Source organism: Pinus tabuliformis, chromosome X, assembly GCF_031772625.1.
Source record: "Pinus tabuliformis cultivar Carrire ecotype Pingquan chromosome X, CPIR1, whole genome shotgun sequence".
Classification (NCBI taxonomy): domain Eukaryota; kingdom Viridiplantae; phylum Streptophyta; class Pinopsida; order Pinales; family Pinaceae; genus Pinus; species Pinus tabuliformis.
The window spans coordinates 278089532-278103607 of NC_142308.1; positions in this window are offsets into that span (position 1 = coordinate 278089532).

Here is a 14076-nt window from a genome sequence, read left to right on the forward strand (position 1 = left end):
TGTGTAGATTTATTTTTGTTGTGATTATTTCCTTATCATTGTAATGGTTCATTAAGTTTGTGTTGCTATGAATCCTAATTTTATGTTACTCTGATTGTTGTTACTATTATTGCATGCCATTACACATTGTTATATTGCTGATTGAATCCTCAATGTTGGGAGGGAAAGTGTGGTCTGCATAGACTTTGCATGGTATCCTTGAAATAACCAGACAAGCCTGAGATTGACAATTAATGTGGGGAAGGGTGAATTCTATAATTCATATATGAACACCAACATTTTCATGTCATTGCCGAGGAGGCTATCAAAGGTGTGAAAGTACGACAAGTATTGACCATAGGATTAATCTCTTGTCTTGTGGAAGGAAGTTTACACCTTGCTGCATGTCCTAAGTATTAGATTGTTTGGTTGCTTTGTTTCTTGTTTTTCTTGGTTTTTAGGATTACTCTCTCATCCTAGGGAAGGAAATTTTTATCACCTTGCTCAAGGTCTGGAGCTTTAGATCTCTTTGTTTTTCTTTCATAAGTATTTCTCTCTCGTCTTAGGAAGGGAAGTTTTATTTTTCGCCCTATTTCAGGTCTTGAGCTTGATTTTTGTGATTTGTTTATTTTCTTTCTCTCGATTTCTTTAGGGGCCACTCTCCCATCCCTAGGAGGGAAGTTATTATCCTTCTCCATGTCTTGAGCTTTTAATTTTCTTGAACATTTCCCTTTTATTTCATGATTGTATGAACAAACAAACAAAAAACAAAAGGGGAAGAGGAAGTCCCCCCAAACTCACGGGTTGAGGTCAAGGAAAAAACATCAACAAAATCTAGAACCTAGTCGAAGAACTTCATGATATGAAAACTATGTGAAATGAAGACTATATTGAAGACTAGTTTCACTCAATCATTTGCTTGCAACATCACTCCCTACTTCAACAATTCTTGGCACCATCCTTAACAGTGAAGTTGGTCTCTTATACCCTAGTATTTATTGAGATGCATTTCTCAAATTCGGCTATATACACACTTGAGGCCTTATTTCGAAAATGTTTCCATTGGAATTACTGTTATACGTAAGTATATTTTTTTTAAGGTAGGGTAGGTTAGAGTAGAAAATAGAATAAATAACTACATAAAAAAATACATTTCTTTATATGTAAAAAGAGTTGTGTTTGCTGCAATATGTTGAGTAAATAATATCGGTGGTAACTACTTAAATTTATTTGTGTATGTAGACATTTTATATTGAAAATAATATTTCTACAAGCAATCATCATCATTTCGAAAACAAATTGCTTCTTTATCATATCTTATGGTTTGTGGGCTTCATAAAATAATTGTTGATCCAGATTTAAACAGGAACGCAACAAATTACAGAGATAACCATATACACAAAGATGCAGCGGAAATAATACTTCATTTCATTAATCGAAAATAATGAAATATGCTTACAACCAAAAATGGAAATAAACCAGCTAGGGCGATGGTAGCTTATCTCTGAGAAGAGATGTGATGGCTACATGCCTCTGAACTGTGTTACAATGAGGCTCGAAGGCCTATTTATTGTTGCGAAACAATGGAAAACTCTTAACATTCCAAAACCTAACCCTAGGAGATGAAACGCCAAACTGTGGGCCCCGTTTGGGGGTAAGTTGGTACGTCAACTTCCCGGGGTCGTAACTTTGGCATATGATCGCCGTTTGACGCGTACAATAGCTCATTAGAAAGATCTATCCGAGCACTATCATTGTTGGAACGGTGGACCCATGTTGCCCCCGGATTCCCCAAAAAACGTCGTTTAGGGCCTCAAAACGGCTCCGGAAGTTCAGGACCCAAAAAACTGCTAAAAATAGTAAGTTGTGCTACAATTAAAGAAACTGAAAATGCTGAGAAAGACAATGGTGGGGGTCCAGGTGGACTTGGCAGGTGGCCACCAATATCCACCTGGATCATTCCTCCCCCCTTAGGAAGCAATGGTCCCCATTAGTTTGAGCTCCTCCATGAGATGAGGAAACTTCTGCTGAACTTGTTCCCTGGTGAGCCACTTGCCCTGCTGAAGGAGTTGGCCTACTTTGACAACTCGATACAGTTGGATATTCTGTTGGCGAGTGTTCTTGATCTGTGTGTCCATGATCCGGTCAGTTGCAGCTTGTTCCATGCAATCTGGATTTAATTATGTGCGTTTGAGCTGTTCTGCAATGTCGGATGTGTCTAGCAATGGTGGAGAGTATGGTCGAAGGCGGTCCACATTGAACACTGGGTGCAGGCCAAGGAATGGGGGAATGCTGAGCTCAAATGCATTGTCTCCCATAGCCTTAGTAATGGTGTAAGGACCATATCGGAGTGGTCTCAATTTCCGATAGGCTCCAGTAAGGCATTCCTTTTTCAAATGCAACCGGACTTTGTCGCCCACCTGAAACTTGTGTGGCACCCGATGTTGATCATGTCACTGCTTGTACTTGGCATTTGATTTCTCAAGAATGTCATGGACCTGCTGGCGAATATGTTGGATGCGCTCAATGAAGCTGGCGGCCTTATCTGTTTCGGACTGGACATGAGCTGAATTCATGTGAGTAGCTGCAAGTGGCATGGCCACATCAATGGGGCATAGTGGATGGAATCCCAAACCCACCTGAAAAGGGCTATGGCCAGTGGAGCTGTGAAGAGGTTGGTTGTAGCTGTGCTGAACATAGGGGAGGCTCTCGTCCCATGTGCGTGGATGCTTTGAGTTATACATGCGCGGAATGTGCACAATCATCCTATTGACAACCTCTATCTGGCCATCAGTTTGAGGATGGAAGGCTGTGGACTTCGTGAGTTTGGTGTCCAGCATTGACCAGAGACTGGACCAAAATGTGCTGAGAAACCGACTGTCCTGATCTGAGATGACAGTCTGTGGGATCCCAAAGTGCACCCACACTCGTTCAAAGAAGAGTTTAGCAGTGGCTTTTGCTGTGATATTCTTCTTGCAGGCCACCATAATGGCCATCTTCGAGAACCTGTCGACGACCACAAAAACACAGTCATTTCCATGCTTAGTGGAAGGAAGGCCTGACATGTAATCCATGGAGATGGATTCCCAAGGTCGACTAGGGGTAGGCAACGGGGTATAGAGGCTGTGCTTCTTAATGGCTGGTTTGGCAATGGCACAGGCAGTACATGATCGGATGTACTTCCCAACATCCTGTCGAAGATTCGGCCAATAGAAATAATTTTGCAGTACTGCCACTGTTTTCTCGACCCCGAAATTCCCAGCAGCCCAACTGTAGTGTGCTTCCCAAATCATCTTGGCACGCTCGCTTGAAGGAACACAAAGGTGACCGAGGTGGCATAATAGGGCATCCTGGAGGTGAAAATCTGCAACCTGCCGACCCTCCAAGAGTGTCTGGTATGTGTGGCCGAATTCTGGGTCGCGTTTGTAGAGAAGTGGCCAATCAGATGTCTCGTGCCCACAAGAGTTGAGCACGGTGGTTAGCGCCATGATCGGTGGTCGACTGAGGCAATCTGCAACATTATTGGTGCTGCCCTTTTTATACTTGATATTCAAGTGAAACTGTTGCAGGTATGTAGACCACTTCTGATGGCGATCATTCTGCAATTTCCCTTGGGTCTGTATGAACTACAGAGGTCGGTGGTCTGTGTGGATGACCGTTTCCTTCCCCAAAATGTAATGCTTCCATTGTCGGCAGGCCTGTACAATGGAATACATCTCTTTATCATAAGTGGGGTACTTCCGGACTGTGTCTGAAAGTGTTTCACTGTGATATGCCACTGGATGTCCATGTTGAGTAAGGACTGCCCCAATAGCATAGTCAGAGGCATCTGTCTCGACCTCAAATGGTTGTTGTAAATCTGGTAACGCGAGCACTGGTACCATGCAGAGGCGATCCTTCAACTCCCTGAACGCCTTCTGTTGAGATTCAGACCAAAAGAATTTTGCTTTCGCCCTGCCCTTGGTGACTTGACTCAAGGGCCAAGAGATATGAGAAAACCCCAACACAAACCTGCGGTAGAAGTTGGCAAGACCTAGAAAGCTGCGGAGCTCTGTTAGAGTGGTTGGAGAGGGCCAATCCCGAATGACTTGGATCTTGGCTAGATCGACATGCACCCCCTGTTCATCAATGATGTATCCCAGATACTAAACCTGGGTCATGCCAAAAGTGCATTTCTCGAAATTGGCACATAGCTTGTGTTGCCGCAGTGTTTGGAGAACCTGTCGGATGTGGTGGAGGTGCTCTCCCAACTCTGGCTGAAGATCAGAATGTCATCCAAGTATACTACTACAAAGGAGTTGGTGAATGGCCGCAAGATGTCATCCATTAGCCTCATAAAGGTTGTAGGAGAATTCGTCAATCCGAAAGGCATAACCAACCATTCGAAGAGGCCCTCCTTGGATTTGAAGGCAGTCTTCCACACATCGGAGGGTTCGATTGGTACCTGGTGATATCCCGACTTCAGGTCGATCTTGCTGAAATATTTCGCCCCCTTTAGTTGGTCTAGGAGGTCATCAATCCACGGGATCGGGTACCTATTATGGACAGTGATCTTGTTCAGCACCCGATAGTAAATACAGAGTCTCCACGTCCCATACTTCTTCTGTACCAACACGATCGGGCTCCCACAGGGCGATGAACTCGGACGGATGTGACCTTTCTGCAAGAGCTCCTGAATCTGCCTCTTGATTTCATTGTTCTCCAGAACGGAGCGCCGATAAATTGGTCCATTGGGTAGCGGCGCACCTGGGGTCAGATCGATGGAGTGCTTGACTTGATAGTGCAGAGGAACCCCTGCTGGGGAGGTGAAGATGTCCTCGTACTCCTCCACAATCTTGTCCATCTGTAGTTGTCGTCCAGAGGGGCCCCGTTTGGAGGCCGCGGCCACTGTCTTCTTCTTTCCTTGAGGGCGTATCATCAGGAAAACAAATTTCCTAGTTTTGGAAATGATCTTACGGCATTGTTTTGCAGTAATCAAAGAGAGGGCGGCAGGTGGTGCTACCTCTGGTATCCTGAACAACTTATTTCTCAATGTAATAATAACAACACGGGGCCTTGATTCATACACAGCATGTCGCTTCCACAAGTATGGTTGTCCTAGTAATACATCACAAACTTCAAGGGGAGCAATGTCACACAATACCTCATCCGTGAAGGGCTTGATGTTGTATGGAAGGCGACACTGCTGGCTCACGCGAAGATCTCGTCCTTGGTGAAGCCACCCAATGGTGTATGGTTGTGGATGTGCTGTGGTCGGTAAGCCCAACTGCTTCACGACCTCTGCCGAAATGAGGTTCTTTTGACTCCCGCTATCAACAATGAACTGTATCGGGGAGCCCTTTACCCACATCTGGGAGTGGAAGAGACGCTCCTCCTCCTCTGGATCTTCGGGTTCATTTTTCTGGATCTTTGCGGTAGCAACAGTGGCGCTGGGGTCCGCATCAATGATCTGCTTCCCTTTTTCATACCCTTTATCGGGTTCTGACTCAGAGTCGGAACATGCATCTGATTCTGAAACCTTTAGCTCAGCCACCAGTGACTGCTTGGCCCGACACTCACTTGTGTTGTGAGTGGAGCTCTTATGGAACTCGCACCATTTTCCAGTGTCCTTTCTCGGTTTCGCGGCGCTGTTCTTTGCTTGCAGCTTCGGCTGGTTGTCTTGCGCTGTCCCGCCTTGGCTTTGTCCTTTGTTCTGTGGTTTAGGGGCACCTTTCCCCTGCTTTCGATTCGCAGATCCAAAGTCTCGCTTCTTTTGTTTAAAATTCTGCTCGACCTTGACGGCATACCGATATGCTGCGCCGAGCGAGGGGATGTTTAGGAATTGTATTTCTTCCTGGATGTACTTATGCAGGCAGCCACGGTATTTGAGTATCAAATGTTGCTCCGAATCCTTGATACCCAACTTTGTGCGAAGGGTATGGAAAAGATTGGTGAACTCTGGCACGTCTTGGTCCCTTCCCTGCTGCAGCATGGTCCACTTTATGTATTCATCCCCATAGCTCCCGACAGGGTAGTACTGCTCCTTGATGGCATCCTGGAACGAATCCCAGGTGGGTGCGGTTGAAAATAGTGAGCCAGTACTTTCATCCTTCTGCTCGCAGTAGGTTTCCCACCAGTCCTTGACGTGGGGGGTTGCTTTGAGGAGAGCAAAAACAATCTTTTCCCGACTCGAAAATTCATGAACAGAAAAATAACCCTCTAGCAGATTTAACCATTTATCTACGGCATCTGCGTCTATCTGACCCTCGAATATGGGGATTTCAAAATTAACTTGTACCTTAAAGGGTGTGGTGTTTCCAGAGTAGCTGTTGGAAGCCGATGCGTTGCTTCTGGGTAGCCGCTGAAGGATCTGGGCAAAGTTGTCCATCATCGCGTTCCGTTGTCGCTCGAGGGCTTCTTCGAGCAAGATTTTGATGGGATCTCCTGCCCCCTCATCTTTCTTCTCGTCCACCATGGGAGGCCGTCGGGATTTGCGAGGCTGGTCTTGCAAAGGTTCAACCAGTTCAAGCCCTAACTCCTTATATCCCGACCTTGTTGGGGACATGCAAAGAAAAATAGAGAAAAAGCAGACCGCTCTGATACCACTGATCCAGATTTAAACAGGAACGCAACAAATTACAGAGATAACCATATACACAAAGATGCAGCGGAAATAATACTTCATTTCATTAATGGAAAATACTGAAATATGCTTACAACCAGAAATGGAAATAAACCAGCTAGGGCGATGGTAGCTTATCTCTGAGAAGAGATGTGATGGCTACATGCCTCTGAACTATGTTACAATGAGGCTCGAAGGCCTATTTATTTTTGCGAAACAATGGAAAACTCTTAACATTCCAAAACCTAACCCTAGGAGATGAAACGCCAAACTGTGGGCCCCGTTTGGGGGTAAGTTGGTACATCAACTTCCCGGGGTCGTAACTTTGGCATATGATCCCCGTTTCACGCGTACAATATCTCATTAGAAAGATCTATCCGAGCACTATCATTGTTGGAACGGGCAACATCGGTCCATCCCATGGACCCATGTTGCCCCCGGATTCCCCAAAAAACGTCGTTTAGGGCCTCAAAACGGCTCCGGAAGTTCAGGACCCGAAAAACTACTAAAAATAGTAAGTTGTGCTACAATTAAGGAAACTGAAAATGCTGAGAAAGACAATGGTGGGGGTCCAGGTGGACTTGGCAGGTGGCCACCAATATCCACCTGGATCAATTGTAAACACAATTGGGACAATCATATTTTGAGGGACCAAATGGGAATATTTTAAAAACCTGTTTCTATCCTAATTAACCCCTCATTTTGAATTTCCAATCCAATTTGAATCACTCCAATTGGATTTGAAATGAAAAAGTTATGACCAAAACATTGACAGGATGTCTAATAGACAGCTCAGGAACAATGTTGGGGCAGTCAGTTTTTGGAGGCCTAAATGACTATATTATGGAAATATTCTACTATGGTATATTACTATACTAATATATTTTAAAAATAAATTTTAATCACTAAATTTCGATATCATATGAGAAATTTATGACCAAAATACTGACTGTCTATCGTAAATCAACACCCTTAAAACTATGTTTTTCCTATCATATCTTAGCGCATTTGACTCATCAATTATTCATGTCTTAAAAACCTATTTATATTGGATATATTTACATGAATATAATTTAATCTCCAATTTTTATTTGTTCAATACGATATCAAACGAAACATTATGATTAAAATATCAATTGTCGGTTTAAGTTGGGAAATCCAAAATGGCTATGTTATGCAGGTTTTCTAAGTAAATTTGATATATCATATCATGGAATTTTTTAAACATGTTTCTATTGGTGATATATCTTTGAATTAAATTTCATTTGGATTTGGAATCATTTATATCGGATGAGAAAAAAAGGATTTATGATTAAAACATTGCAGGTTAGTATGGTTGACCACTGCTCTCCCGCGGGTAATAAATAAATTTTCCTTTATTCATATTTCCGTGGATTTATTTTACCAAGTAATTCTTTGTTATTTTTTTCATATTTCTTTGATTAAGAGAGATCACACACCCTATTCTTCCATGATTTTATGTTTTATTACAGGTAGATGCTCATGTTTTTTTGTAGGTCCAAGGAGAATAAAGGAGGTTCATTTATGAAAAAGTGATTCTTGAAGACAATGTTAATTAAATAAGGACATTTCATTGAGGAATCCATTAAGAAATACGATATCAAATGATTTTGAGTCTTTCTATGTTCCATGATCTAAAAAAATTAGATGATAAGAGTTTGCTGCAAATTGTTCCCGCTATTGTTCACAAACACAAAGAAAAAAACATGAAGATTTTTCATCACTTAACGGATTTATAATAGGAGAAATGGGGAATTGATTTCCATTTGAAGATCCAAGTCATTTCCACCAAATTTTTTTTTTCTTTTTCTTTTCCAAAAGAACATTTTTCATTCACCATTGAAACATATTGATGATTCCCTTAGAAAAAAAACATTGCTACAACCAAAATGACAACCGCCGTAACTTAAGTTATTTATTTATTTATTTTTTTTCAATAAAGTGTGATTTATTTTCGGATTTCTCTTATGTTTTTATGTTTCAGGTATTGTTTACCTCAAAGTCACATTTTTTTGTTCCAAAAATAAAAGAAGGAAGTTATTAAGTTTCAAGATGTTTCTCCACATCTATCCATTTGTTCCCCAGTCTTATCAGTATATGGTTTCATCAGATCTAAGATCAAAAACTATTATGGTATTGTTACTCCGTCGTTGTTTTTACTCCACCGATGTTGTTACTCCACCGATGTTGTTACTTCGCTGGTGTTGTTACTCGCCGGTTCTATTACTTCGTCAGTGTTGTTAATCCGTTGGTGTTGTTACTCCATTGGTGTTGTTACTCCGTCGATGCTCTTACTCCATGAATGTTGTTACTTAGGCGATGTTGTTACTGCATGTTGTAGTGTTTTCTTCTCAAAGATGTACGAAAAGAATCCACTTAATATTGTGGATGACAAACAATCTCAACAATATAAATGGCTACTAAACATTGTAGATCTGCAACAACTGATAGAAAAAAAAACCTACCAAAATTTTGATCTATGCCATAATCATAGTTAAACAAAAAAAAAATAGTAATAACTCGAATCATCCAGTGGAAACCAGATATACAAAGAATAGTTTTATTATAACACCCGTGAAGGGAACAAATAAATGTTACCAGTCCCCTTGTATGGGATGAGTTCTTGGCTATTGTCAAACATCTTCAGCTTGTGTAGAGTCACTTTCCTTTATAATGTATAAACCCAACAAGAATATGGTGTGCGGCAATGAAAATAATCAAAGTTAGAAGAGTGAGTGCAATAATGACAATAATCAAAAGTGGATAATGAATGAAAAACCCTTCTATTTATAACAAAATATTGAGTTATCCTCGAATAATGAGAAATAATAAAATATTATTGATCCCATTCTTGGAATAACCACTTGGAGTCTTTTATTATATTTGGTTAGTAGGGAAAAAGTATTTAAACTTTTATTTAGAAATAATAATTAAATAAATGATTTATTTATCATCTCAAGGAATTAGTTAAGGAACAATAAACAAATGAGGATTTCTTTCATTATTCCTAAGGGATTTAGTCAAATTTGACAAAGAATAATAATTAATTAGTGATTAATTAATTATTCTTAGATAAAAATAAGATAATTAATGATTTATCTGTTCATTTTCCATGATTGGGTCAAATATGACAAGGAATAATAATTGAATAATGGTTTAATTAATTGTTCCTAGGAGAAAATGAAATAAATAGTGATTTTTTTAATTATTCTTCATGGGTTTAACTATAAATTACATAACAAAGGTGGTTTATTAAGTAATTTCTCATAGTGAAAGCAATTTTGATATGGTAAAATTGGCTTTACATGGTGTACCTCGATCCATCTAGTAAATTAGGTCAGATGATAAATTTTTTGGTGATAACAGATTGCCCCCCAACGTACAAGTGTTAGGAGAAAAACGTATGACTGAAGTACATTGTAAAGACACAGTCACTAGACAACACAGGGGAGTCAGAGAGAGAGAGAGAGAGAGAGACGAATAAAGTTGAATTGAAAGAGGATAGGGACAGAGGGGGTGAGAGTAATGCAAGTATCCTTTTATGTTGTGGTACCTGACCTCAATGAGGCGGGGGAGGCATACCCATATCCGTTGAGATAAATTATTACAAAAATAATGGTTCACCCAAAACCATAAGACTGAGCAATGAAGTACATGCTAAATGGTACATGACATGCTCGCGTAACAAAGCTAGAAAATAATACAATGTGTCCCATAAACATAATGCACCTGGAAAAACATGAGCCAAGACTGAATATAATAATATTTGAGTACATGAGATACAAAGGCCCTTCCCTCAAAAAATGGGTGGGAGGGAGGGTAAAACAACTAAAGAAGCCCTCCTGAACAGCGGAGGGCTCTGCAAACTAAATGGATCATCTGAAGGAGATGTGCATGCTATGAACACTATGATCAATAAAAATTGAACCCATCAAATCTGCGGGACTGCATATAAGGTTGTAGCATAATAGGATTTCATCCAGGCATGTGGGGAGCTGCCTGAAGGGCCACTCCCGCATGAGGTCTGAGAGATCTCGCGCACACCTACGAATCAACAGGATAATCTGCTGCATCACTAGACAATCAAGTGTATGAATCACGAACATGAAAAAATCAAGTCAAAGGGCGATAATGAGTCCCTCTCCTCGATCCGAGGTGCTGAATAGGAATGAAATCTAGAACCAAGATACATCGCCCTCTAGGTTGTTATTCTGGAATAAATGAGCCAATGTCGATGGCATAGGGCCCATGATAGGTGAGGCAATGAGGATCCTCAACCAAGTCATGAGGGAAAATAGTAATGTGACTAATGAAATGACACCAGGGATAATGGGTAAATCAGTACTAAGGGACAAACAGATGACATCCCTTGTCAAAGCATAAAGTGCATGGTTAACCTGGCAACGACTGACTCAACTTCGGAGGGGATGGGGACATTAATACTAGAGGCCAAAATGGATGAAAAATATGCAAAGATGGATGGAGTACTGTGACATGATATAATGGGATGTGAAACAGATTCCATGAATGAAAGGGTGACTCATCGCGAATGCTCTGAACAAGGGTGACTCGATGACATTGCCACATAGACTAGGCCTGGTGGGGACCATCAAATCGTGAGTAAATGATGGTTACTCATAACAAAAATCGATACATGGTATGAAAATTATTAAGAGGAAGTGTTCCTCAAATTAAAATTGTTTCTTTATGACGAAATTCGATTTTCAGAGGTGATGAAGTGACCCTTCTTGGAAAAATCACTTCCTGGTGAAGTGTCAAATCATCCAAAACTGAGGAAGACCCATTATAGAACTCGATGAGGGCTTTCCAATGGTGCTAATGATTTTTCAAACTGAGCTACAGTTTGGTCGCAATGGGTGACAAAAAATTGTGGATTTTTCTATGAAATGGCGTTTTCCCTCCAATTTGGATTCATTTGCTAAGAGAGATGTGATGAATTTGGAGAGGAGGAAAAGAGCCTAAATCTTGTGGAGATTGTAGTGGAAACACAAATCATTGGAATCATGATCAACAAATTTCAAGCAAGTGGCCTTACTTGTCTAAAAATGGCCTTAATGCTTCTTGGAAGATTGGTTCCTAGTGGACAACTAAAGGAAGAGGAAAACGAGAATGAACTACTAGAGGAGGTCTAGAATCATCCTCGCCTAGGAATTCAAACATGGGGACTATGTGGACATAGAGTAGAATATTTAAAGATATGGTATCATATTTATACGATATGTGGTGTGCATATGGCTCGCCGAAGAGGCCGGTGTGACAAACTCTCCAAGGAATGGGGGGATAATCGACCATACCTAGATTCGGTGGGATCTAGGCTGAGACTTAATTGAGAAGATGGCTAGGGGGAAAAACCATCATGCCCCCAAGCATGGGATACTAACCGCAAACATATGTGATGGAGGGGACTATTCTGTTATGCATAGGTGGGAATGGTGCCCCCTAGCAAGAGGGGATCGTGGAGTGCCATTATGTTTCGAGTTCTTGAAAAAGGGATTCGAGCATCTCGGCCCAACTTGGCATGAGGTCCTCCAAAGGATAATAAGGTGATGTAGGGGCCTATGTGCCCCCCCAGTATGCTATGGGAGTATTGGATGTATTTAGTGTGGTGGACACCAAACACTTATATGATACATAATATGATTATGCATTTTTATATCATGATGATGGTTCACCATGTGTTGTGTTTTATGGTTATGCTTTTTGGTATACATGTGATAAATGCCAATCTAGAATTTTATCTACAATGGTATCTACATAATTATTTTGGGCTCTTGGAACATGACTAAATGTAATGGTTTCAAATTCACCTACCAACAACTTAACTCATAGATATTTTCTAAATAGGACAAGTAGCAAGGAATATAAATGAACATGAAGAGGAAGGATGTGATGAGCAAGGGAAAACCTATCACTACATCATATTCAACCTAGTTATTGGTGGCAGATCCAATGCACACGCTATTCGAAAGGACTAACATATGCAAGGGGGTGAAATTGGCCCAGGTTTCTAAGGCTAGATTCCTGGAGAAGTGACTCACACCGTCGGAATGACCGATATACAGTGTGGATGATGGATCCATCTAAAAGGTGAAAAAGAACACTGATGAGGTGATGCAATCTACTTATCTTCATGGCAGAAATAAATACATGCAAATAAAAGGAATATGCTATGAGAAAAAATTCTTGAGGTAGAGTGAACTGCTAGAATTATGAAGGAAGTGGCCTTCAAAATCCTCCAAAAAAATATGCCCCCTTTCCTAACTGCAAGGGTATGCATGGTTAGACATAGCTTCCATGATGTCCATATCAGAATGGAAGATTAGAGGACGGGAGGAATACTGACAACATGATACGACGACCCTACCTAGTGCATCAACATGAGAAATAAGGTTCACATATGCAACATATTGAATGGTAGATGACTAGCTGGTTGATGGAAGATCTACAGATGTTGAGACCTGGGATTTTGTCGAAATAGGTTCAATAGAAGCGCATGCGAAAACCTCATAAAGGCTTTCCTGCAGGGAACTCAAGGATGATGACAGGTAATGGATATAGCCTTTGGTGTGTGTCATCTCGACATCAGGGGGAGGGATCACGATGGTGGGACCATAGTACCCTTGTTCCAGTTAACTAGGGGTACCAGAATCCACAGGTAGAGGAGTAGGGGTTCCACTAAGAGTGGCCTCGTATTCATGAAGCACTTAAAGGAAATCATGAAATTCATTGAAGCAAGGGCAACAATGGGAATAGTGACCTATTATACTATTCAACAAGCCCCCCATTTATTAATATAATAGCCAATATTCTATTAATAAATAGGGAACCTTGATAAAATCCATAAACAAAGGTAGGCTTAGTTGGAAAATAGCTCTGGGACAATGGCGATTTAGGGTTTCTGACAAACTCTATGATGGCAGACCTACTCGGACAACGACAACCCTGCAACTATTCCTTAGCAATACTGGCAATAATTTACAACACCGACTAGAGTACCCATCATGGAAGACCTTTAGGGGTAGGACACGGGGCCTCCCCCCAATGATCAGGACAAAACTCAGATGCACATGGGAACTGATGGGAAGAAACCATAGGAAGAAGCGGAAATGACTCATAAAGCATAGACAGATAACACAGGAAGGGATGAAGCCCCCAAAGAAACCTCAACAACTTGCAAAGCTGTTGTAGAAGAAAGACCTAATATTGAACTACCAAGTCAAAGAATCAATACCCAAATCAAGTACATGAAGGATCATGCTTTAATAGGAAAATTTATCGGCTTCTGGCCCATTGAGAAAGCCCTGCATGGTTGGATTGCAACCAAGTGGAAACCAAAAGGGAACATCACCTTGTAGCTGGGAACAAAAGGTCTTTTCATGGTGGTATTGAACTGCATAGAAGACTGAAATAGGATCATCGATGGAGGTCCATACTTCTTCAACGCAGCTGGTCTT